This window comes from Macrobrachium rosenbergii, chromosome 5 (assembly GCF_040412425.1).
Source record: "Macrobrachium rosenbergii isolate ZJJX-2024 chromosome 5, ASM4041242v1, whole genome shotgun sequence".
NCBI classification, from domain to species: Eukaryota; Metazoa; Arthropoda; class Malacostraca; order Decapoda; family Palaemonidae; genus Macrobrachium; species Macrobrachium rosenbergii.
This window is the reverse complement of record NC_089745.1, coordinates 65725976-65753967: the sequence shown is the minus strand read 5'-3', so window position 1 is coordinate 65753967 and position 27992 is coordinate 65725976. Positions and strand designations below refer to the sequence as shown.

The 27992-nt window shown below is 41.0% G+C and overlaps 1 pseudogene; it reads left to right on the top strand.

The window, feature by feature from the left end:
* LOC136838860 (isopentenyl-diphosphate Delta-isomerase 1-like) lies at window positions 1–27944 on the top strand (annotated as a pseudogene).
* Window positions 27945–27992: the final 48 nt, after the last annotated feature.

Genomic DNA, 27992 nt, shown 5'->3' with positions numbered 1-27992 from the left:
GAATGGCTGGCCCTCCTGCATTTCTGCAAGCGTATCAGGTGAGCTTTTGTTGGGTACCTGCTTATGTGGGTGTAGAGGGGAATGAGAGAGCCAATAGGGCAGCTAAAGAATTGATAAGGTTACATAATCAGGCACTCGTAAACCTCCCACACTGATTTTAAGCAAATCGTTCATGTTTATATAAGTAGGAAGTGGCAAATTAGTTGGAATAACATAATTGGGAAGGCCATTGGACCTTCAGTTAGGAGATGGCAGTCGTCAGATCATCCAGATTGGAGGACTAGTATTATTTTAACAAGGCTGCGTATTGGAGACACACATGCAATCATAGATACCTAAAGCAAAGATGAGAAGGAGACAGGCCCCATTCTGCAGTTCCTGTCAAGAAGTTTAACAGAACTAAAGCATTTTTTTAACTGATTGCCCAGTTTTTATATAAGAGAGGAGAGCTACCTCACTAGATGGCAGGTCCATGGATGAGGTACTCGATAATAATTGCAATATCAATAAACTACTGTAATGTTTTTGAAGAAAATTAACTTTTATTTCAGAATTTAATTTTTGTATCAGTTTTTACAGATATTTAATATTAAAGATTATTTATATATTTTTAAACGTTTATAATCTTAGTTTATAGATTTGGGTGAATTTAGCTAAAATTATATTACATTCTAAGCGCTGAATGGCCCTAGTTGCCCCAGTGCTTGGCATATATGCCTAAAATCTTTAAATCAATCAACCATCCACTTGGAGGGAGGATGAGGTGAAAAATCTGTACAAGATCTACTAATCAAGTGTTTCCATTTTACTACATCAGTCAGATGAGAGAATTGTTAGGAATGATATAAAGGAAGTCAAGAATGTTCCAATGATGTAGATTAGGTAATGATGAAAGGGAGGTGGAAATGGCTTGGACATCTCGTTCACACAACCTCTAGTTGAATGGTATGTTTAGTGTCAACTGGGCTCCTGTGGACACCAGAAGAGCTGAAGACCCAGACCTACTTGAATGAGAATTATGAGAAGGGAAACTGAAGATGAGTGGAGATTTAGGGAAGATGAAGCACAGGAAAGACAAAGCTTACCAGAATTTCAGACATGAATTGTGGATGATGAGCAATAGTGCAGTTATGTTCATGAATAGTATATAACATAGCCTAATATACTTATGGGTACTAGGTCCAGTGTGTGTGTTTTTTTTTTTTTTATACTGATGTCAGCATTACATGGATGGAACTAATGCTGAGGCTGCTGAGTAGCAATGCTAGCTTCTTGAAGTACTAATGGACAAGAAATTCTGTGAAGTACTGAAGTAGATGGGGATACTACTGTATAATCATTACATTCCATAGTTTTGTAATGAGAATAAAGGGGAAAATTGTAGTAGAATAAATTTTCATATACAGTTCAATAATGCTGATATGAGGGCAAGTTTTATAAAAGTAATTTTTTTGTTTGACAGAGTTCCAGAACAGTTCCAAAATGAGTTTGCCCAAAGGAATACTACAGTCTGTAAAGAAATTCCCTTATCACAAGCAATCATTACGATGGACAAGTAAAGTAAGTAGCTTGTTTATAGTTCCTGGCTTTGTGTAGATTATGTGTAAAGAATGTATTTATTTAGAAATAAGAACCATTGCTTCACAATATGGTTTTTTTTGCTTATCTTAGTGAGCAAACTACAGTACTGTATATGTATTACTAGATTTCAAGGTTTGTTCATCCAATCACTTATGTGCCACTTCAGCATCATAAGGTTTTGTGAGGTTTTCTTTTTGACATGTTTAGAATATCTGATGAGTTCTCTTCGTTTATGTCAGTCGTTTGCCTCTTTAGGGGGTCAAGTCCCCTCTGTGTGTTGCACATTGTGCACTGTATGCATTACTCAGTGGTGTTTTCAGTGTTCCTTCAAGCCCTAGCTGCACCCACTTTTTAGCCTTTAACTTTACTTCCATTCTTGCTTCTTTTCTTCTTACTGCCCTACTTCTCCTATTAATACTTCTTAGTGCAACTGGTATTTTCTCCTAGTTTCATTTTGAGATCCTTGTACTTGATCACATTTTTTAGATCTCTTTAGCATGCTGTCCAACCAATCGGCTCCTTTCAGTGTCTCAAGTGCTGAAGGGCTTAAAATGCCCAGTGCTTGGCTTTATTGTCTAAACTTCATAATGCACTCATTCATCCATAACTCTTTGATCATTTTCCTTGAATATTCGCCTGGCTTGAGTCCTCATATGTCCCCTCCATCATCTTGTAGGCCTTCCCCTTGTTTCACATCCTGACACTTCATGTGTACTGCTCAAAAGGCTTGAACCTCTCACCTTCTCATTACATGCCTCAACTAAATCAACCTGAAATTGTAGATGGCTTATAGAAACAAAACATAAGGTAGCCTTGATACAGAATATGAAAGGTGTTGATCAAGGTCTTAGCAGGACAGGTATAAGAACCACCATGCTGGTAGGATTGACCATCGCAAGCAAACAGCAATTAGAGAAGTGATGATTTCATTGAAGTCACTGAGAAAAATTATATGTACCTCCCTGCAATGATCTATTTTTTAGTAGGGTGTTGAATATAGTGTAAGTGATTCTGTTATTTAACAGATTTAGTTTCTTGTGTGAGGGCATCTGCATGTCAAGTGGAGGTGGCATTGTATTGAAATGTTCTCATGCTTAGTTGAACCCCATGAGGACTACCAGAAAGCTATCGAAGAACCAGACCTTGATCCTCTTGTTTATGTAACATTTTCACCATACTTTCCCCTTCTCAAAGAATATAATTCTGAAAATATTAAGTGATCATCAAAGAATGCACTTTAATTCTGAAGGAGAATTTCAGCTGTACTAAGTTGTCTGTGATGCAAGAACACAGCTCTTATTTTTCTGTGATACAATTAGGATTAGAATTGAGAATGGAGAAGTCTTGTATGGGAATTGATGTACTGTACTTACTTAATTTTCCGTTACCATGTACCTGGTACCTGAGTGATAGTACCCATAAGCTTCTTGATTTTGCAGTACTAGTAATACTGCATATAGTGAATTATGAAATCTTGTGATAGGGTATGTACACTTCAGTGCAGATAATGAACTTTCATTGTCGTTGGACATTTGTGTTGGAGGCATCTGAGGCAAAATTGGGAAATTGGCAAAAGCTGATAAAACACCATGCTCATTAGATGTACTGGATAGTGACCAGTACACTCTATGCATTGTTATCTTAGATAATTTTTATTGATATCATGATATAAAAAGAAATACAGTGTTCATTAGAATCATAGTGACTAAAGCTTAAAAGTGTGATGTTTGTTGCTTATGTAGTTAAATTATAGAAAGCCCTTGTGGGTAGACATTAATATGAAGAAAAGAATTTGGTTTGTATTGTTACTTTAGGTAATAGTGACCGTTATCAAGAACAGTACTGTAGCTAATAATATCAAAGTTGATTGTATTTATTTTTTATATCTAATTAATAGGAAATTGAACATTCCAAATTGCAAAGTATTGTATTTCAATGCATGTCTGTTACAGCTGTTGAGACTTTTTTTTGTTATAAAAAGACCACAGTAGTTTTTGTCTGGGAGGGGGTTTGTTACTCAGTCACTGAAACCAGTTAAACTTGTATACTTGACCTTCACCTTAGAGATGCATCATTAATTTCTGTGACTTTATTTTCTAGAAAATATCTTTTATGTTGAGAGATAGGATAAGTTATGTAATTGACTTAAAGATCATAAGGTTTTTAATGGAATTTTGCATCCTTTTATTGTCAGTGACCCTTGAAAGAATAGTTAATGTGCAGTGAATATAGAGGTAGTTCACAAATTGGAAACCATGTTAATACTGAAATAAATTTGTTCTAATTGTGAAGATGGAAAAAAAATTGACCCTTCCCAAAAATTTCATTACTGTTCTCAATCTGTGTTGAATTAAGAAAAAAAAAGAAAATATTTTAGTGAGGAGTAAATCATTAGGAAGCTATTGTTTAAGTTTTTATCAATCATTTTATCATTTTTTCTTACAGGCATGGATAGGCATAAGTCACTTAGAGCATAAGTCTGTTACAATTTATTTATCTGATAAAAAAAAAATAACTTTCAGACCATGATTAAGTAGTATACCTTGTAGTTATAATTTGTTTGTTGTTTGTTCATTAAAACAACCACATTTTTTTTTCAGGCTATTAAAGCAGAGAACATAGATCCTCAGCAGTATGCACTTCTAAGTGAGCCATGTATCCTAGTGGATGAAAATGACAATAATATTGGTTCCTCATCAAAACGAGATTGTCATTTGATGCATAATGGATCAAGTTTATTACATCGGGCATTTAGTGTTTTTCTTTTTAATAGTTCAGGGGAATTATTAGTACATCGACGTTCAGAAGCAAAGGTAATGTATACTTCATGTGTTTGAAATTTCCAGATTTTTTGTTTTGGCACAAGTATATGTTGAGAAAAGGAGTGGACATTGTTTACAGTATTATATTAAGGAATTTTATATACGAAAATGTTGAGATATTTAATTGGAACATTTTATATTAGGAGGTTGTTCCCTGAACAAATATGATATAAAGTTTTGAATAGTGCTGAAAAGCTTTCTTATTCCAGTACTTGGCTCATAAGACATGAATTTAGTAATTCAGTCTAGTCCAAGGATGTTAGTGGGAAGGATCACATTCTTGTAATTTTCCCCTAAGGGCATTACTGCATACAGTGTGGCTTGTGCAGCATACTGTGTAGCTATTACAAAAGGATCTTTGACATTCCCCTTTGACCACCAACTTAATTTATTTGTTTCTCTTTTCTCAGGGCTGTCCTTTCTTCAGTTTTTGCTTCCTCTTTTATGATAAATCCTTTGGACAACCCATGGTCTAGAAATGTGATTGTAATGTTTGCATTCCATTTAGGGAAAACTTCACTTCAGTCAGTGAATGTAGAAGATTGGTCAAGGGTTTTGATCAGACAGACCTTGAATATCATTTCGTCAAGTGTTTGATTGTCGTTTGGTCAAGTGTTTGATTGTCATTTGTCAAGTCTTTTGATTAAATGGACCTTGGTTGTCCTGTTGATTCTTCTATCCTTCTCCAAGAATACTTTAGTCTTGTACCTAGTTCGTCTTGATCCTCTATCTAAATAGCGGCAGTCATCCAGCCACTCTTTTAGGTCATCCTCAGAAAAAGTTTTCACTTCCCTTAGTGAGCTGGGCACAAAAGTCGTCAACTTCAAAACCAGAAGCTGATCAGCCTTCTACCTCCTTCAGAATACAGTTCCATGCATCCTTCTGGACATATACAAAGCTGTTAGATGGCAGACTAAAGTAAATACTGTGGAATATTCTCCTGAGTCTGCCTCCAGTGTATCAAGCCTTGCTCTTTCTCCACCTCTTCATCCTCGAACACCACCATCCATCACTTTTTCTGGGAACTTCCAGTATAACTATTTTGTTGTATCATTAATGCCTTGGTCTGTCAGCTATGTGAATGCAGCTGTATTAGGAGGCAAAAACATGACGCTAATGTGACCATCATCAGCCATGTGGGTTGTGTTATGATGTGCAGGTACATTGTCAATGAGAAGCAAAGCCTTCACTTGATGGCGGTGCCAAGGTCCTGTGCATGCTGATGAAAATCTTCTTACAAAAGTGATTATGAAACTAACCAGAGATAATTTTGGCAGTGAACCAAGCCTTTACCAAATGGTACCAAATCACTTAGAGACATCCATCAAGCCATGGAGGGTACTGAGCTACTTTCCATATCCAACTACAACTGGTTTGCGATGATGGCTCCCGGAAGCATTTGCACATAACAAAGTGAACAAGTTTCTTTGAAAGCTTCCGACCAAGTAAATTCTTTTCCTTATCAGCCAAGGTGTTAGTTGACAAGGAGCATTGGAATTAAAACAAGGATTCCTTTTCTTTTAAGTCCTTCAGCATCTGCTGAAATTTCTCTCTCCCAGCCTCAAAAGTATCACTAATCTCCCTCTCCTCACTGAGATAAGAGAGAGATTGATTTTTATGCATGTATCTTTGTTTTGTGCATGATAGTTTTATAGATAAACATGGTTAATTTGTCTTTCATTTTTCATATTTTCCAAGCTATAGTAATACAACTTTTGCTTTTCAATAAAAGCAAACTGGAAAATAAAATGAAAATAATTAGTGAATCATCATATGTAGACTTGAGCTCATTCCAGGGTGGAAGCCCCAGAAGGAGCTTAATAGAGTCAAACCTGTTAAGCTCATTCTGGGGCTCCCACCCTGGAATGAGTTTAACAAGTTTACGTACGATTCGCTAATTATTCTATTAAATTTTGTCAGTGAAGAACTGTTAAAATAGGCAGTTATAACCGTTTTAGTTTTATATAACTAACTTACTAAGTAACTACATAGTTTCGTTTATCAGCAACTTTGAAAATTCGCGGTAGCGTTCCAATATTTCGGTGTAGGTAACTCTCCCCTCTCCCCGCCCACTTTTGGGGAGGGATAGGTACAACACTACTAACGAGCTCAATTCATTTCAGCCGGTTGACAGCTTAACATGGTTGTTGACTTCAGCTTTCATTTGGCTTACTATAAGTCCCTGGTTGGTTTTCATGGGTTTGGTGAAGTATTCCGTGTCTTGGTAGCAATTGCACTAATTGTATCAGCTTATTTAGCTTGGACTTTTGCTTTTCATGAAGATGTCTGACTCTAGTTCTGGTAGCAGTAGGTTTTGCAGCAAAGGCTGTAACACCAAACTCACTTCTATCAAATATGACTCTCATACCATTTGTTGTCAATGTAGAGGACAAACTTGCTCTTCAGTCGTGACTTGTGATGAATGCAAATAGTGGGATCAGGGAAATGGAAAACTTTGACTAGTTACTCAGATAAACTTGAGAAAAACAGATGTAGGAGAGCAGCGGCTAAGCCGAAGCTAAATTCAGTTAGTCAGGGTTCTCATGTTTTGCATGCCCTTCCAACTCCTATATCTGCATTTTCCCCTATCACCAGTCCTCTGACTTTACCTGTAACTCCGTTATCCAACTTCTAACCTTCTGATCCCATGCCATCGCCAGTCTGGAAGCCAGAATGGACCAGAAATTTGGTCTCTCATTTAACACTGTAGCTCAAATAGGGGCTTCAGTGAGGGGCCTTATGGATAAGTTTAGTACCAGTGATTTTGGTGCCTTATGGATAAGCTTTAGTACCAGTGATCAGTGATTTCAGTGCAAGTGTTGTGTCAATCGAGGAGGTGGCCAATCGTCCCCACTGATGCTCCTAGACGAAGGTCCCTGTCAGACTCCCTAAGCCTGGGAAGAGGCAAACCGTAAGTCCCAGGGAGGTTGGTGGGGTTTGCCCACGGGTAGTCGCGCCCTCAGCCAAGCCTATTTTTAGAGATTCTCAGGACTCAGCGGACAGCCACTGGAAAGTGTCCATATTGGAGTTCATGCCCTTTCGGCGAGTGATTCGGATTCGGGATCCAACGACTCCAAGTGCAAAAGCGAGTCAGAAAAGGCTGATATCCATGGCTGAGTCTGATTTTTCAATCCCAGGCAAGCGGAACAGAGATCGGGATCTGAGTCCCAAACCCTTCATGTAGTTTTGGGATGATCCATCTAATGCGTCGCCCATAGTTCTGTGTCAGAGCATCTGTTTTTGTCGCAAGCGGACTTCCAAGAAACATGGAGATTGTGCTTCAGGATCCAAGGGATCTGGGCATCCAGGGGATCCAAGGGATCCAGTTTAGTGGGATCTGGAGGATCCAAGTATCTAATGGGATCGGAAGGATCCAGATATTTAGTGGGATCTGAAGGATCCAGACATCCAGTGGGATCCATTTGTCCAGTGGGATCCATTTGTCCAGTGGGATCCGAGGGATCCATCCATCCAGTGGGATCCGAGGATCCATCCGTTCAGTGGGATCCGGGATCCATCCGTCCAGTGGGATCCGAGGATCCATTCATCCAGTGGGATCCGCGGAATCTAGGTATTTAGTGGGTAGTGGGATCCAAGCACACAGTGGGATCTAGAGGATCCAATGCGCCTGTGGAACCAGATCAGCACGTAGTTTGTTCATGACCATCAGTGTGCAATCACTCCCCTTCCGAGCTGGCACCAAATTCATCCAGGCATCCAGCTTCACACTCCACTTATTGTCCAGTTCAGGATACGGTACTGGAACCGATTAAACAACGCTTAGTATTATGGATTTTTTACGTAAACGGACAGACAGTATTATGGATTTTTTACGTAAACGGACAAAGACTCGTGAGTCCAAGGATTTGACACTCTCACCCACTTCGTATGTAGAAGAGGACGTAGAACAGGATCAGCCTTCTTCAGTCTATGCTTCCCTTTTGAAATGCTTCTCGATTTGTTTCCCAGACTTCTTTTCCCCAGCGACTCCTCTTTGCCGGGTTGTTCTTTTATGATGAGACAGCCTACGGAAGCTTCTAGGCTGCCTAAGGTGGTGCTATTGTCGTCATCAAAGAAATCTTTGTCAAGCATTGAGGGCTGGTAGACAGAAAAGAGGAATACAGTAAACCCCCTGTATTTTCGGGGGACGCGTACTGCACCCCCCCTGCAAATAGCTAAAATCCGTTAATATTTAAAACCCCTCTAAAAATACTTAGAATGCCAATTTTGATAGTTTAAACAAGAAAAACACTCTAAAAATGCTTATACCTGAGTATTTTAATAGTTTTATCACAAAAAGTGCATTTTGTCAGGAAAATATGAAAATACAGTATTTAGTGAATATTTCTCACTGAAAAATACTGCGAATGGGCGAATTCTCTGCGAGTAATGGGTAGATATGCTCCACAGAGAAATCAACGAATATGCGAGTCCGAGAATCACGAGAACGCGAATACAGGGTGTTTACTGTACAGGGAAAGCGGTATTCTGCACTCCTCCTCGCTTATCCAATAGGAGATACTTATGTGACTAGGGAAGTGCCATCGTTGGAAGTTACTGCTTCCTCCCAAGGGGATTTCTCCAGTTTGACTCGTCACAGAGAGCTGCCTTCTCCTCATCCAAGATCTTGTTCACGACTTCAGAACTCGAGCATTTGACTAAGGACGTCTTTTAGGTCTTTGAGACCTTAAGTTTTCTTGACTGGACTGTCGGCGCCTTAGCAAAGAAAATAGAAGATTGCACCTCTCTCCAAGATAACTTCGCTCCAGATTGGCTGAGAATGCTCTCATGCGCGGATAAAGTGATCAGGGATGGATCCCAGGAGCTGGCAGCCTTGTTTGCGGTGGGAATACTTAAGAAGCGATAGCAGTGGTGGTCACTCCCTCCCAGAGATCCACACTTCTTTTTGCACCTTTAAATCAGCATGGTCTCTTTCCCAGTGCTACAGTAGAACATATCGCAATGGAGCTGCAAAAGAAATCCTTGCAAGGCTTGCTGGCCCAGTCCACCAAACTCCCGAAGGAGTCTGGACGTTCCTCATCTTCCGCATAGTTTGTGCCTAGAACGGTTTCCCCTCTACAGCAAGCATTTCGAGGCGGTAGAGGTAGATTCCAGCCCCGTTCCCGAGTGTATTCGAGGTCCTTATGACCAGCCAAGAAGTCAGCAAGCAAACCACCTTCTCGCAAGTGAGGATACTATCCTCCGTGTACCAGTAGGGGGCCAGGCTTCTACATTTTTTGGAGAAGTGGGAGAACAGAAATGTAGAATCTTGGGTTTTAGAGGTGATCAGGGTAGGATATTCCATCCCATTCAGGGAGAAACCTCCTTAGCGTCCCTCCTATCAACTTGGCGGCCTACTCTTTAGACTCAGAGAAGTATGTGGCCCTACCACTGGAAGTATAGTCTCTACTCACCAGAGAGCCATAGAAATAGTCGGGGATGTCAGCATGGCGGGGTTCTACAACCGCCTATTTGTCAAATCCCAAAGTCATTAGGAGGTTGGAGACCTGTCCTGGACATCAGCGCCCTGAATTCCTGTATTCAGACAACGAAATTCAAAATGGAAACAACCCACTCGGTTCTGTCTTCCATCCATCAAGGGGATTGGATGCCAATCATAGACATGCAGGACTCATATTTCCACATTCCGGTCCACCCAGAGGCCAGGAAATATCTACGGTTTGTGTTCCAGGACAATGTCTTCCAATTTCGAGCTCTGTGCTTCGGACTATTAACAGCCCCTCAAGTTTTCACCCGTGTGCTTACCCCATTGGCAAAATGGCTACATCTCATGGGGATCAACATTTGTCTCTATTTAGATGACTGGCTCCTACACTCCCCCTCGGAATCAAGTTACGGAGGACCAAAGAAGACTCTTGTGTTAGCCCAAGAATTGGGCCTACTGATAAACCTAGACAAATCCCAATTAGTACTGAGTCAATCAATTCTTTATTTGGGAATGCAGATCAACTCTCAGGATTTTTCGGGCTTTTCCGTCCAACAAGAGAATAACAGCCTGCATTCGGACAGTTCAGAAATTCCTTTCTCTCCTGTCATGCTCGGCCAACGAATGGATGAGTTCACTAGGAACTCTCTCATCCATAGAAAAGTTCGTTCCATTAGGGAGACTTCACATGAAAGTGCTACAATTCTTTCTAAAAGCCAGTTGGCAGAGGAAGTCTCTTCCAGACTTGTTTGTTTTCCCAATCACCCCTGAGATCAAAGAGGGCCTTCGTTGGTGGCTTGTAACAGGAAGGTTTGCAGAAGGGATATCTCTAAACCTTTGAGCAACCTGACATTGTACTCGGAAGCATCAGATCTGGGTTGGGGGCTGTACTAGAAAACAACGAAGTGTCAGGGACATGGTCACAACCGAGAGAGAACTTCATATCAGCATGAAGGAACTGAAGGCAATACACTTAGCCTTCAACATTTCTCAACAGCGACACAAACCACAGTCATAGTCCACTCAGACAATAAGTCAGCTTGGGCCTACATAATCAGGAGGGACCCACTCCTTCTCACTGCATCAGGCGACCAAAGATCTCCTTATCTGGGTGCAAGGAAATTAAACAAAGATTGTTACCTGCTTTATACAGGGCAAACTCAGTGTCATAGCAGACGAATTAAGTTGTTGCAGACAGGTCCTACCCACAGAATGGACACTGAATCTGCAGGTATGCAACCGACCTGTGGAAACGGTGGGAAAGCCGTCGATAGATCTATTTGCAACGTTGAGGAATCACCGACTTCCTTTGTATTGCTCACCAGCCCTGGACCTCTCATGTGGGCAATGGATGTGATGCTCCGGGACTGGTCGAACCTGGATGTATATGCCTTCCCACCATTCACTATGGTGAGAGACGTAATCAACAAATTTCTCCTACACGACAACGTGTCGATGACTGGCAGCTCCCTTTTAGCCACAGAAAGAGTGGTTTCAGATCTCCTCAGTCTCCTAGTAGACTTCCCAAGATTACTTCCACAGCAACAAAATCTACCGGGCAACTGCACTTTCACTGTTTCCATCTAGGACTATCCTCTCGCTCTGAGAGGCTTCAGACTGTGAGGAAGCTTGTCAGAGTGAAAGGCTTTTTCGAGATCAGCTGCGGAAGCAATTGTGAGATGTAGATGTCAGTCTTCCCTCCGTCTGCCAGAATAAATGGACAATATTCTGCAGCTGGTGCAGAAGAGACAATGTATCATCATCTTCTACCTCTGTAGTATGCAGATTTCTTGCTATTTTAAGGTCTTCCTGAGGATTGGCTACATCCACAATCAAAGACTACAGAGCAATGCTCTGCTCTGTATTCAGACATAGAGGTCTGGATCGATCGACTGATAAAGACATCGTGACCTTATCAAGTTACTAGATACTGTGAAACAGGAGATGTCAGATTCTGTATCTTGGAACCTAGATGTTGTTTTAAAATGGCTCTAGCTACTGCTGTAAGAGAATTAGTGAGTTACAGGCTCTGAGCAAGAAGGTAGGATTCACACACAGGAGATGCAGTCTGTTGGGGTTCTTAGCAAAGAATGAAACGCTGTCCTTTCCCTGGTCCTGTTCATTCACAATCAAAGGTTTAACGGACATTCTAGGTCCTACGGACCAAGAGAGAGCTCTTTGTCCAGTATTATTTAAAGAGAACTAAGAATATCAGAGGTGTGTCCCTAACCTCTAGTGTTCAGTTAAGAATCCAACCTGTCCTTTATCCAAGAACGCATTGGTGTTTTTCTTGAGAGACGTGATTTCCGAGTTGCACGTTAAGATTCAAGAGGAAGACTTGCCAATTTGCAAGGTTAAAGCCCATGAAATTAGGGCAGTAGCGACTTTGATTTCCTTCGAGAGGAATGTATCCCTATCTTCTATTTTGCAGTCCACTTTCTGAGGTGCAAATCAGTGTTTGCAAATTTTGATCTACGTGACATTGAAACTGTTTGTGAGAACTGCAGTACCCTTGGCCCATTATCCGTGGCTGGCATGGTGTTGGGGAGGAAGGGTAGGGAGTACTCTTACACTCCTTTATCTACTCGCCTTGAATTAGGTTGTCGAGTTTTTGGGAAGTTGGGGTTGCTGAGAACCTAGAGCACCCATCATTCATTGCCTCTTGTTATGAATGGGTTACAGTAACTGGTCTGTTATATGGTGCATGTTCAACTTGTGTTTTATGGTCTTGGTTTGGTGCTGTACCCAGGGCAAGGGCTTTTGTGTTTGTATGCTTTGGCAGCCATCGGAGTACCCCTCGGCTGCAAAGCCCCACTGATGTAGAGGCGTCTCTGGCTTCACTGCCATGCCACTAAGGTTGAGATGAGCCGCATCAGAGGCAGTATTTTCCTGCTGGAGCTCTCTCGCCAGGTAGGTTACAACTAACATTTCTCAATGTGGACTACTTACTATTTTAAAATTCATCTCCATTCAGGAGTGTTTTTAAGTAGTACATGCCCATGCCTGTTCAATGTGGGATGCAGCTAAGTAGTTACTTGGTAGGTTACTTATATAAAATGACATTTTTGTAATAAAATAGTTTTATATATACTTACCAAGTAACTACATGATCAAAGCCCTCCCTCCTCCTCTCATGGGCTTAGGCATAAACGAATTGGGCTCGTTAGTAGTGTTGTACCTATCCTTCCCCGAAAGTGGGTGGGCGAGTTACCGCACTAAAAATATTGGAATGCTACCACGAATTTTCAAATTTAAACTGCCGATCAACGAAACGTAATAGCTATGTAGTTACTTGCAAGTACAGGCAATCCTTGGTTATCGGCAGCATCGGTTATCGGTGATCTGGTTTTACGGTGCTTGTCTAGCAGCGACAATAACTGGATTTTCGACACGATTCCGGTTATCATCGCTGATTACCGGTTATCGGCGCTGATTGCCAGTTACCGGCAGCGCTGATCACCTGTTATCGGTGCCGATAACTGATTATCTGTGCCGATTACCAAGAGTGTCAGTGCTATTATCGGCGATTTTCAGTTATCATCACGCTGTCGGGAACAGAACCCCGCCGATAACCGCAAACTGCCTGTATATATAAAACTATTTTATTATAAAAATGTCATGTTAAGGGGGTACAGGGTATTTGGCAGTTATAAGCACTTTAAAGCATTTTCAGAGGGGATTTTGCATTTTGCAATGGGTTGTGGAACCTATCCCCACAAAAAAGTGAGGGAGGACTGTATTTTTGTTTCTACACGATATAAAACCATCGGTCATTGACATTAGGAATTACAGCGAAGCTGGAAATGGCTGTTAAAACTCTAGAACAAGGTGGTTAGGCAGGAGGGGACGTGGCGGAGTCCCTCCTGCCCGGATGTAAACATTCCAATTTGCATTCAGCCGTCATGCTATGCAGATGTGTTTTCTGAGCTCTGCCTGTTTGTCATTAAGCTCTTCTTTCCTGGTGGTATCTTTTGTGTTATTTTTGTGTATATATTATGTGTTTGATATTGTTTAATATACAAACCCACGTTTTGATAGCCTTGTGGTAAGACCGTCTTTCCCCAGCGTGTGTTTCTTGGAGTCGGCAGCCAGGGTTGTAAATTTTTTCGCCCCTGTCATCTGGACCTCACACCCTCCGCTCTCCTTGTTCGGGAGCGTGACTGTAAATTTCTGTCTTGTGTGAGTGTTGCTCTTTGCTGCCTGTGCTGTGGGCGGGCTTTGCTGGGAGGAACTTTATTGGGAGGGTTGCGGGCGTCATTGGAAGGTTATTTGCCTCTGATGATGCCCTTGATGACTGCCCTTCGTTCCCTCTGGTAGCTTCCCTTCTGACGACCTCTTCTCAGGGCCTCCTCTCGCCAGTAAGACAATCCCCCTCGGAGTGAGAGGAGTCTCCCATTACTAATCTTTGCTTTTTTCTCCAGGTTGACAGCAAGTGTTGTAAGGCACAGCTGAAGTTCCCCCTGTGGCAGCAATGCTGCCCTCACATAGTGGATACTTTGACGATGACCACGGTGTGGTAATGGCTAAGATCCCCACGGTGTCAAAACTGTGCCCTGACAAGGGGACCAACCGCTGTTCGTTCTCTGGCACTCCTCTATGCTGTGCCACTGCCTCCTGTCATACCTGTGGTCCCATCTGCTCTAGCTGTGCCTCTTGCCTTTGCTCCTGTTGCCCTGGTGGCCAGTCACCAGGCCGCTCCTGCTGTGCCTCATGCCCCAACTGCCTGGCTGCCCCTGTCGCCGCTGCTGGCATTCCTGAAGCTCTTGCCGGCAGGGCCTCTCCTGTCGTTCCTCCTGCCTCAGCTGCCCTGTTTGCTTTTGTTGCTTCTCCTGGTGTCCTTGTTGCCTGGGCTGCTCCCGTTGCTCTTCCTAATGTAGCTGCCCCAGCGGTTCCTGTGTTTCCTGACCAACTTTGTCTTCGACTTCATCTTCTGCTGCCTTCTCCCCTTCTTCTGAGGGTTGTCGGCTGAAGAAGAGGAAGGCTGCCTCCCCTCCCTAAGAAATCCCGCCATGGGCTTCAAGGGGCTGCTTCCTTTATGGGAGGCAGGTGGGATCTCTTGTCGGCTCTTCCCGGCTTTTGGGCTCAGGAACCAAAATACTTACCCCAGGGTTTTGTTTTTCGGGAGTCATGGCGCGCCAGACTTCGGTTTCTGCTCCTGTTGCCATTCTAGGGTTCTGCTTCTAGACTGGTGCCGTGTCGGGTGCTCGACTTTGCATCCCGAACTAGTGTCGGAGTGACAACTCGCCATCCCGGTTCATGCACAGGGCGAGAAAAAGAATCAAGATACAAGCAGTCCTCGGTTATCGGCGATCCGGTTTTACAGCGCTTGTCAGCGGCGGCGATAATCAGTTTTCGACACCGATTCCCGGTCATCATCGCTGATAACCGGTTATCGGCGCTGATTGCCAGTTATCGACGGCGCTGATCACCGGTTATCAGCGATTTTTGGTTATCGGAGATTTTCGGTTATCATCACGCTGCGGAACAGAACCCTGCCGATAACCGGGGACTGCCTGTATGTAAGTGTCTCAGTTCTTCCAGCCAGTACTGTTTGATTGCTTGATCAGTTCCGAAACAGTACTTGGTCAAATTCCCAACCTGGTGTCACCGGTTCCGAGGGTTGGAGCGCCTGGAGGCAAGGAGGAGGTTCCCTTCAGAGGACCTGTGGGACTTCTGAGGACTACCTCTCTTTGTAGAGGCAGTGCGTTCTCTCATTTGGCTCTTCATGAGGACAGCGCATCGTGTTACGTGATTGGTTCGGATTGGCTCGGCCTGCTCGCCCAGCCCTGATTGTGTTTCAAGACTGGCTCTGCTCACCCGGCCCTGGCGTTTCGTGATCGGCTCAGCACGCCGGCCCCTGGCGTTCGTGATCGGCTCAGCTCGCCCGCCTTGATCACGTTTTACGTGATAGGCAGCTCTTGCAGTTCGGCTTTACGTGCCCAGCCCCTGATTGCATTACATGATCGGACGGCTCGCCCAGTTTGTGAACTGAATGCTGACGAGGGTCTCCTTCCTTCAGGAGACTCGGCTCAAGTGAACTTTCGCTCTTTTTCAGGTTAGCGCCACGCCGTGGCATTAGCGCTCTCCTTCCTCCGTGCTGCCGTCATCACCTCTGGTTGATGATAGCCGGTGGTCAGCTCTCCTTGCTGCCAGGGGATGCGAGTCGGATAGAGAGGACTCTGATGAGTTTTGCCTCCTATCGAAGTTCCGCTGCAAGGATCTACATCTCGGGCTTGGTTCTCGGATCGGCTCGTCACATATCCAGTAGTCAGGGATGGTTTTCAGGGTTCTGCAAGGTTATCCCTCCAAGGAGAAGAGATTGCAGTTTCGTGCCCCAGGAGGACTCGAGGGTCTTTTCTTCGGGATGCATACACCCTCGATTTTCTTTTTGCAGAGATCTTTACACCGATTTGTCAGCACAGTGATCTCTGGGAGAGGACCATAGCATCCCCTGTGAATACTCTCCACTGTTCCTTGCAGGGGTTTTGTTGGGTTGCCACGGTCCTTGCTTGCTATAAGGGCTTTCTCAACCAGATGAGTGCCTTTTCCCTGGACAAGGAGTTCATTTTGGTTGAGCCCACCCAATCAAGCTCCTTCCCCTTCCTCTTCCTCAACAGAAGCGATTTTTCTTGCCTCAGGGTCTTATGCTGACTAGCAGATTGTCCTGGCTCTGGCTCGCCCGGACTCAGATCTCTCACTGTTTCTCTTTGCTGCGAAAGGGTGTTCCTCTCACAACAAGAGATGGCGAACCTGGAGGACACTACTATGGTGTCCCGTCCAGGTGGTCTCCTGATGAATCTGTGATCCTTCACTTTTTCAAGGCTTTGCCTACTCGGATGTGATCGTTCCTGAGGAGGTCTCTGCCTTTAAGAGATGGTTCCAGTCTTGGGGGTGGGTTCGCCTACCCAGCACCAGGCAGCAACCTGTGGGCAATTCTGGCGCTAAGAAGAGGGACACAGTCTTGATTCCGATCTCCAGTCTAGTAATTCCCGAGTTGTCATATTCCTCAGGGACGGACTTTTACTCAGTTCTGCCTCCCTCTTTCGCAGAGTAGGTAGATGCCGCAGTAGTCAAGGAATGTTCCCAGGGCAAGTACCTTGTCCTCCAGACAATGGCAGGCTAGCCCATCCTCAGTCCTAAGAAGTCTCAGACTCCAAGGGCGCTATGGAACATCCAGCCTTCCTCATTCTCTTACTAGAAAGTGCGATCGATATGTCTTTCAACCTCTTTCCTTGGGAAGGGGCAGAGGAGGAGAGGAAGGAGAATACTGAACGGCATTCTCCTCCTGCTGGTGCCTTAACCCTTTAACGCTGAAGCCCTATTTACAAAAACGTCTCCCGTATGCCGGGCAGGCGTTGGTGAGTTAGCGCCGAAGCGGAAAAAGTTTTTAAAAAATCACAGCATGCTTAGTTTTTAAGATTTAAGAGTTCATTTTTGCTCATTTTTTTTTGTCATTGCCTGAAGTTTAGTATGCAACCATCAGAAATGAAAAAAAATATTATCATATATAAATATTGGAATATATGACAGCTAAAAAAACTCGTATATAATTGTATACAAATCGGCGCTGTAAGCAAAACGGTTAAAGCTAATGAGTTAATTTTTTTAGTTGTATTGTACACTAAATTGCGATGATTTTGGTATATAACAAATTTTAAAACGATCAAAGCAACACAGAGAAAATATTATCACAAATGATGCATGAATTGTAACACGCGGACGTAAAAAAATGTTTTTTCAAAAATTCACCATAAATCGAAATATTGTGCTAGAGACTTCCAATTGGTTTGCAAAATGAAGGTAAATGATTGAATATTACTAGATCGTAAGAGTTTTAGCTTAAAATTGCGTTTTTTACCATTTCGGTTGAGTTAAAGTTGACCAAAGTCGAATTTTTCTATTTATCGTGATTTATATGGAAGTATTTCAAAACCGATAAAAGCTAAAACCATGATTTATTTTTTGTTGTATTGTACATGAAATTGCGCATATTTTCATATATAAAACTTTATGTAACGACTAATATAAAGCGGTGCAAATATTACGACAATGAGACGAAAGAATTTCTGAGATGTTCGGCCGAGTTACGGCGCATGAGACGTAAGGAAAATGTTTTTTTAAAATTCACCATAAATCGAAATATTGTGCTAGAGACTTCCAATTTATTGCAAAATGAAGTTAAACGATTGAATATTACTAGAATGTAAGAGTTTTAGCTTACAATTGCTTTTTTTGACCATTTCGGTCGAGTTAAAGTTGACCGAAGGTTGAAATTTTGCAGTTATCGTGATTTATGTGAAAATATTTCATAATTGATAAAAGCTACAACCATGAGCTATTTTCTGTTGTATTCTACATGAAATTGCGCACATTTTCATATATAAAAGTTTATGTAACGACTAATGTAAAACGATGCAAACATTACGACAACATGATGAAAGAATTTCTGAGATGTTCGGCCGAGTTACTGGCAGCGCAGACGTAAGGAAAAATTTTTTTTTCAGAAATTCACCATAAATCGAAATATTGTGCTAGAGAATTCCGGTTTGTTGCAAATGAAGGTACATGATTGAATATTACTAGATCGTAAGAGTTTTAGCTTATAATTGCGTTTTTACCATTTCGGTCGAAAGTTAAAGTTGACCAAGGTTGAAATTTTGGCAGTTATCGTGATTTATATGAAAATATTTCAAAACTGATAAAGCTACAACCATGAGTTATTTTCTGTTGTATTCTACATGAAATTGCGCACATTTTCATATATAAAACTTTATGTAACGACTAATATAAAACAGTGCAAACATTACGACAACGTGGCCAGAAAAGAATTTCTGCGCGGACGTATGAAAAAAGTTTTTTTCAGAAATTCACCATAAATAGAAATATTGTGCTAGAGACTTCCAATTGGTTGCAAAATGAAGGTAAATGATTGAATATTACTAGATCGTAAGAGTTTTAGCTTAAATTGCGTTTTTCGACCATTTCGGTGGTCAAAGTTGACCGAAGGTTGAAATTTTGGCAGTTATCGTTGTTTATATGAAAATATTTCCAAACTGATAAAAGCTACAACCATGGGTTGTATATTTGCTGTATTGTACATGAATTTGCACACATTTTCATATATAAAACTTTATGTAACGGCTAATATAGAACAGTGCAAAAATTACGACAAAATGACGAAAGAATTTATGAAATTTTCGCTGAGTTACCGCCGTGCGTAAGAAAAAGTTTTCTTAAAAATTCACCATAAATCAAATATTGTGCTAGAGACTTCCAATTTGTTGCAAAATGAAGGTACATGATTGAATATTACTAGAATGTAAGAGTTTTTAGCACAATTGCGTTTTTCGACCATTTCGGTCGAGTCAAAAGTTGACCGAAGGTTGAAATTTTTTGTAGTCGACGATGCGTCCACTCGGCACCCAACAGACAATTTTAGTCGACGATGATACGCCCAATAGGCGTTTAGGGTTAATGGAGGAGTGACTGTGAAGTCAGTGGACTATATGACAGCAACATTACCAAGACCTGGCAGTGGATATCCTTCAGGAGAAATATCTATTTTCCTCCGGGTCTCGGCACCTTTCATCAAATTTCTGTTCCGTCTCCTCTCCCGTGTTCCTGATTTTGGGAGCAGCCAGCTAGTCGTCTTCGTGTCCTGTTGTCACTGCAGAAGTTGTCCCTCAGGCAGCTTTGCTTCGTTTCTCGTCATGGAGGGAGATCTGCCCCCAGTTCTTGATCTTTTCCTCTCTTGAAGGATGAGGAAGATTTAGGCTGGTGCTTGATCGACAGGATGTGTCTGCATGTTCTCCTTTTGACATGCTTCTGTCCTCAGATGCACCGACTGGGGAATAGGCGCACGCCAGGAAGACTGTTGTCTGCAAGGTGTGCGACCGAGATGATAAGTGCCTTCTCATCAACGTCCTGGAACTCAAGGCAGTGCCTTCTCATCAACGTCCTGGAACTCAAGGCAGTTTCCTGGCCCTCCGAGGGTTTCAGGATCGGTTTTTTGAGATACTCTGGGGTGTTGTTAGACAACAACACCACAGTAGTGGCATATGTCAACAAACGAGTGGGTCTCATTTCCCTCCTTTTGCTTCGGTTGACTTTGCAGGTGCTCAAGTGAACTGTGGTGCACTCTGTAGAGCTGTCAGCCAGATACATTAAAGGCAATGGATGTATTGGCAGGCAAGCTCAGCCTCTTCTGCATCAGTGACGGGACAGAGAGTTACCTTCACTCAATTCTTCAGAGAGGTTGCTTGACATGAGGGCTCCCTATCATCTTACAGTTTGCCTCCTGGCTCAACAGAAGTCTGCAGGTGTTCTGCTTCATTGTACCAGACCCGAGGACCGCATGCACGATGATGCATGCTGACAAGGTGGGACAACCTCGATGCTGCCTTCTTCCTTCAGTATAGTCTAATTTGCAAGGTGTTCAGCAAAATGTCATTAACCCCAAATTTAGATGAAAGCTGGAAGACTTCACCCTTTGCCTGACCTGCTAGCTCTGCTTCCAAGGTACTGAGAAGAGTTCCTCACTGACTTGACCTCATGAGTCAGCAACATGTGAAGTAGTTTCTCAGGCAGTACAATCCCTGTGTCTGCATCGACTAGAGACTGTCCGGCTTCCCTTGCAAACGTAGACTTCGCCGAGCGGCAATGGAGATAGCTGGATATCTCTACCAGAACTCTGCAGCAGTACCCAGGATTGGAACCATCTTCACTGGTTGGTGTCACTGACGGGACTTTATTTTCTGGTCAGATCCACTCTTCAGCAGGTTGCGGACTTCTTCGTCTTCTTCGCCAAGAGTTGCTTCTCTCAGGTTCAGATGTGAAGACTTAGGTCCACATTCGGCCTAGTCCTTCACCTGAAAGTAGCCCTTTCTCCTCAGTCAAGATTTAGCTACTGATGAGAAGCTTCAATTGGTCTTGCTCTCCCAGGGACCTCAGGTCCCAGGCGGCATGTGACTCTTGTTTAGGGTTCATGTCTCATGCTCCGCACGCACCTTTGCGAGTTGTCAGATAGAGTTCTGACTCTCAGACCATCTCTCATCCCGCTCCAGCATTGGGGGAAGAGGATAGACGATCTTCATGGACCTTTTTGCTCTGAGCATTCAAGGGATGGTGATCAGCAGCTTGACTCCGTCTTGGATGTCGAGCAAACTCCGTACTTGTCAGCTCCTGTTGCCAGGTTCGAGTTCTTCATGGTCCCCCCCCCTTGGACTTTGTAATCGATGATCCAGATCAGTCGCTGCCTTGTCCTATTAAGGTGCTGTAGTGTTTTCCAAAAAGAATCCTCGGCGTCTCTAATGGATGTCGGCAACTTTGCGCTAGTACTAAATTGCCCAATAAAAAAGTGTCCAAGGACACGTCTGTCTTTCTGGCTTCATGAGACGATTGGAATGGTGTACTCTGCAGCTGACATTGATGACACCTGTACACTCTGCAGCTGACATTGATGACACCTGTACACTCCACCCGAGACCTCACGAAGTCAGTGGCTTTTTCCATCCCTCGCCCGGAAGTTTCTGTCGGTCTGATAGCAGAGATGGTCTCATCAGACCACATTTGTCTTTCTTCCTTCAGGTTTATGCCCACGGTCCTTGGAACCCTTTTTCTTGGACCTGTGGTGGCTACTCAACAAGTTGTGTTTTTTTTACTTTGTCCTATAAGAGGACAGGTAGCATCTTGGAAGTGAGAGGATTATGAGAGTGACTGGCCCTCCTCCCTTCCTTCCTTGTCCCCCTGCTTCTCTTCCTTCAGGCAGAGAATGGGACTGCTGGAACTGGCGTGTGATGCGGACAGGTAGCATCTTGCCTAAGGTGTATGGTTCTGGAAGTGAGGAAGGATTTTGAGAGTAACTGGCCTCTCCTCCTCCTCCTCCTTTTCGTCCTGCTTCTCCTCTTGCTTCAGGTAGAGAATGGGACTGCTGGAACTGGCATGTGATGCGGTAAAGCTACACGTCGAGCACCTGTTCTATTTTACTTTCCTAGAATCATACAAGCAATCCTGCTCTTTCCTCTAGCAAGGGGAGGAAGGAGACATTGGCAATAAGACAAACCCTTTCCTAGTTTTTGCCTCACTGCCTCTGGACTCTTTAGATTCTTCCTAGCCTATTTTCGTATGAGTTGATTCTCACTCATTCAAAAAGGTCCATAAGTCTGACAGTTGATCTCACAGTTCCTATCTCGATCAGTATGTCAGAGACATGGTACTCCTTGCTCTTTCAACCAGGAGGAGTAGCCCAAGTGTGCTGAATTCCAGTCAGTTTAGAGACTCGCCCAGATTCCTCCCTCCAAATGCGTCTTCCTAATGTAAAGGACTGATGGTTTATACAGTAATACTGTCTCTCTCTCTCCATAATCATTGATAAATAAGTTCACTCTCTAAGTAAGGACAAACTCTCTCTCTCTCTCTCTCTCTCTCTCTCTCTCTCTCTCTCTCTCTCTCTCTCTCTCTCTCTCTCTCTCTCTCTCTCTCTGCCTCCATAATCATTGATAAATAAGTTCACTCTCTTAAGTAAGGACAATCCTCCTCTCTCTCTCTCTCTCTCTCTCTCTCTCTCTCTCTCTCTCTCTCTCTCTCACACGTAGTTAGCTCAAGTTAGCGCTCACACAATTTTACAACTTATTATTTCTGTGTGCATCTTTACCTTTAAAGTTGATCCAATTTTACCTGTGCCGTAAATTGATCCAATTTTACCTGCAAATCTACAAAGTGTAAATGCGCTAGTGTGGCAAATACGTTCTAAAACATACACATAATAATAACTAAGAGTTGTATTAGGCAAAATAAAAACTTGTTTGTTCATGAAAAGCATTTCAGAACAAAGAGAAGGAGATGCAGAATAAAAAGTTTTTAAAAAGAGATTGAGAAGACTTATAAAAATAGATTGGTCAGAAGGAGAGACAGAAATTCTCTTCCAACTCTACTTTTATGTCAACCATTTATTTCTTTTTGAGGGTAATATATTAGTTAACTTTTAAATGAAATTACAGCTAATTTCATTTAAAAGCTAGCAATAATTTGGGAGTTAAAAGTTAGCTTAATAATTGGGAGTGTGATTAGGGTCATATTTAGTGTTTAAACTTAAGAAATAAGCATTTATTAGCATTTTTAGAGACTGTGCTAAATTTACCCAAAAATTTGCCTCATGTGAGCGTTTCTGGAACCTAACTCGCGTAAGTTCAGGGTATGACTGCATATAGTGTAGGAACAAATCACAATTTTTAAAGTAAATTGTATTTTTCCTAACTATACAAACCTGGGGTCTTTACATTTATGCCCACCTCATGCCACCCTCAATCCGAAACCTGGGCGAGAGGTAAAAATGGACTATTTACATCTGGGGAGGTGGGACTCTAATCTACGGATGGTTACTGCCTAACCACCTTGTTCAAGAGTTTTAACGGTCATTTCCTGCTTCACTGTAAGTAATTCCAAATATAAAGGACCTCAGGTTTGTTTAATTAGGAAAATACAATTTCCTTTAAAATTTGCGATTTGTTTCTACACGATATGCAAACCATCTGTTCATCCTCCAAGGAGTTACTCTCATGGTCCACCCCAGGGCTCCATAAGACAGACCGACTAATTACAAAAGAGTTCTCCTATAGTTGGTCTTGACCAGAATAGTGCTTGTTGGCACAGTGATAGAATATAAAGGACTCAGGACAGGAGGGCTCTACCCCCTGCCCTAGAATGACTACCTATGTCTCAGTTGCACAGATGTGGCAACAAAACTGTACAATATATTAGATTTACAAGATATAATAAATTTTGTATCACAGCCATCACTACTACTTGTGACTTCGTCACACATCCCCGTGCTGGATTCAAACTGCCATACTACTGAAAAATTAGTCAGAAATATAACTTATATTTGATTACTATAATTAGTTGAAACCAAAGTTATGAATACTGTACTCTAATTTGCCTGACACTCATAGTGAAATGTCATCAGTTCACATCTTTCTATGTTCTATTCCAGTAAACAAATGTAAGTGGCATGTATCAGATGGGAAAAATACACCTTATTCATTAGGTAGATGCTGCCTTTCAACTTCGTTTAACCCTTAAACGCTGAGCCTCTGTTTACAAAAACGTCTCCCGTATGCCGGCGGCGTTCGGTGAGTTAGCGCCGAAGCGGAAAAAATTTTTTTTTCAAAAAATCACAGCACGCTTAGTTTTTAAGATTAAGAGTTCATTTTTGGCTCCTTTTTTTGTCATTGCCTGAAGTTTAGTATGCAACCATCAGAAATGAAAAAAATATCATCATATATAAATATTGGAATATATGACAGCGAAAAAAAAAACTCATATAATTGTATACAACGGTTAAAGCTAATGAGTTAATTTTTTTAGTTGTATTGTACACTAAATTGCGATGATTTTTGGTATATAACAATTGTAAAACGATCAAAAGCAACACAGAGAAAATATTATCACAAAATGATGCATGAATTGTAACGCATGGACGTAAAAAAATGTTTTTTAAAAATTCACCATAAATCGAAATGTTGTGCTAGAGACTTACAATTTATTGCAAAATGAAGGTAAACGATTGAATATTACTGGAATGTAAGAGTTTTATCTTACAATTGCATTTTTGACCATTTCGTCGAAAGTTAAAAAGTTGACCGAAGGTTGAAATTTTGGCAGTTATCGTGATTTATGTGAAAATATTTCAAAACTGATAAAAGCTACAACCATGAGCTATATTTTGTTGTATTCTACATGAAATTGCGCACATTTTCATATATAAAAGTTTATGTAACGACTAATGTAAAATGATGCAAACATTACGACAACATGACGAAAGAATTTCAGAGATGTTCGCCGAGTTAGCGTCGAGACGTAAGGAAAAAGTTTTTTCAGAAATTCACCATAAATCGAAATATTGTGCTAGAGACTTCCAGTTTGTTGCAAAATGAAGGTACATGATTGAATATTACTAGAATGTAAGAGTTTTAGCTTATAATTGCGTTTTTGACCATTTCAGTCGAGGTAAAGTTGACGAAGGTTGAAATTTTGCAGTTATCGTGATTTATATGAAAATATTTTAAAACTGATAAAAGCTACAACCATGAGTTATTTTCTGTTGTATTGTACATGAAATTGCACACATTTCCATATATAAAACTTTATGTAACGACTAATATAAAACAGTGCAAACATTACGACAACGTGACAAAAGAATTTCTGGCGGACGTAAGGAAAAAAGTTTTTTCAGAAATTCACCATAAATCGAAATATTGTGCTAGAGACTTCCAATTGGTTGCAAAATGAAGGTAAATGATTGAATATTACTAGAATGTAAGAGTTTTAGCTTAAAATTGCGTTTTTCGACCATTTCCGGTCGAGTCAAAAGTTGACCGAAGGTTGAAATTTTTGTAGTCGACGACGGTGCGTCCACTTGGCACCCAACAGACAATTTTAGTCAACGTATGATACGTCCAGTAGGCGTTTAAGGGTTAATTAGAGACCTCAGTGATAACACTAAAAATATCACAAATACCTGTGATGGTATAAATAAGTGTATCCCAAAATTTCCTGCTAATAACAGCAAGAAGAAAGGCCCATGATTGTCTGAAGAATTATCAGAACTAATTGGTTAAAACAGAGAAATGTCCATAAATTGCATAGTTCAGAGACGTCTTGTTTAACAAGTTATTTAATACCCCAATATTGTGACACCTCTCATAGAAGACAATATTATAAAAAATGCAAATTCTGTAATCTGTCAATAATGAAACCAGTACTGTATACTGTATAGTCAGGTATCAGCCAAATTCAAGTTATTAAAGGAGAAATAATTTCTTGGAATACTTGTCTCAAGAATAACTCCCAACTTAGTACAGGCAGTCCCCCGGTTTACGACAGGGGTTGCCTTCCTACGCCGCTTCGTAAGCTGAAAATCGTTGAAAATCGTCAAAAAGTAGCACACATCCTGGTCAAGACATGATTTAATCAAACATCTAGCCCCTAAGCCAAAAGAAATTTAATTTTTGGTACCAAAGTATCAAAATTCATAACTGGATTTGCAGCTAGGGTATGTTTTAAGTGAAGTTACCAAGCAATGTAAAGGGAATGGAAAATAGGTTTGAAATCTTAAAGGTCGAGATGATTTTGGAATTGGGTGAAATGGGGGAGGTAGTTAGTCAGTAAATTAGTAGACTTTTATTTGAAACAAAGCCAGTGTAATATTGAGAAAATCATGAAGGGCCTAGATAAATACTAGATTTGGATTAAATGAGAATTGACAAAAAAATGCACAAGAAGAAGGAAGGGAACTCTATTACACATTTAAGCCCACAAAGAGGAAATACCTTTTGTCAAGTATTTATATTGTAAATGTTTGTTAGGCTTTGCATGCTGTTTTTTGGTGTCTTAAGTCAAGACTAAACTTGTGTGAATTACTAATGCACATACAGTATTACATGTATAACTGAATCATGGAAAATATGGAACGTGATGAATGTACTGTATAAATAAAAGCAGTGCCACAAAGAAAGAGAAATGACAGAGAGGTGCTAGGCCTTTCAACTAATTGTCCTTTACTTAGCAGACTAAGTAAAGGACAACAAGTTGAAAGGCCTAGCACCACCCCGTTGTTTCTCTTTCCTTCGTGGCATTGCCTTTATTTATACAGTATTACATGTTGGAAATTTACATAATCGGTAGATAACTTGTTTGATAATTCGTGTATTTCTCATCAAACAGGGTTATTATTGAATGAAATACAATACTGTATATGGTCATAGCATTCTTAGTTGTAATGCTACACCCCACATACAGACTTGACTTTTGACAAAAATTAGTTTTATTTTACATGACTAGATTTGTTTTTCCATATATATATATTATATATATATATATATATATATATATGTGTGTGTGGAAATGTGATTTATAACAGATTTGTGTTTATTCCAAGTTTTTCAAAATTCTCTTCAATTATATCGTAATACTTGAATAATGAGAGACCACTAACACTAGAAACATCTGCACTTATATCTTTTCATGTTTTTAATGTTTATTTTTATTTCTATATATTATCCATTTTATTGTGAGGCTGTAAGTAATGGTATATGGGGGTATCTGTTATTTCTAATGGAATACATGTAAGTCAACTTGCTCTTGGTCTTTCTTTCTTTGATAAGGATTTTCTTGAAAGTAGAGACATTCTAGGGGTGAAATTAGAAGTGTAGTACATTTTTATTAATTTAATTCTTCAAAAGTGTAAATTTCTTCCAGATCACCTTTCCTGGATATTACACAAATACTTGCTGTTCCCATCCTCTTCATACTCCTGATGAAATAATAGAGGAAAATGCTCTTGGGGTTAGATTAGCTAGAGAGGCGTCTTGAATTTGAATTGGGAATTCCACGAGCACAAGCCTTACCCCAGGATTTTACTTAATTCACTCGATCCATTATGCCAGTCCTTCAGATGGAATGTGGGGAGAACATGAAATGGACTATATTTTATTTTTAACAAAAGATGTTTCCCTGAAGCCTAATGAAAATGAAGTTCAAGATGTAAGGTATATTAAACGAGAAGATTTTTCTCAGTTTCTGACGAATCTCCACAGAAACAACATTCCTATAACACCATGGTTTGATCTTATTTGCCAGAAGTTTTTACCTCTGTGGTGGGAAAATCTTGATAATATTGATAGATTTATAGACCATACAAATATCCATAGAATGATAAAGTAAATGTGTAGGTAAGTTATGGCTTTGTATACAGTAATTCAGTGCAATTTTATCTTTTATAGACACATCTGTGCATTACTGTTTTGCCATCTTGGTTGTAACTGGACTAAATAGCAATCAGTTAAGGTTCTGAAATTTTTAATTAAGTCACACCATTCAATTGCTTGGTATTTAAAAATAATAATATTGTGTAGTTTTGACTAATATTCTGAATTCTCTGATAACAGAAGTAAAACTTTTAATCTGCCAAGATATGTAACAAAGTCTATCAGAACTGGATATAAAAAGTAATATTTTGGATTTTATCAATCATTGTTTTATTATTTTGAATTATATATGTGCATTCCTTAATTTTTAGGAATGAGGAAATGAAAAGATTAGTTTGTGTAAATATCCTCCAAATCACATTCAAAGAATTTTTCCAA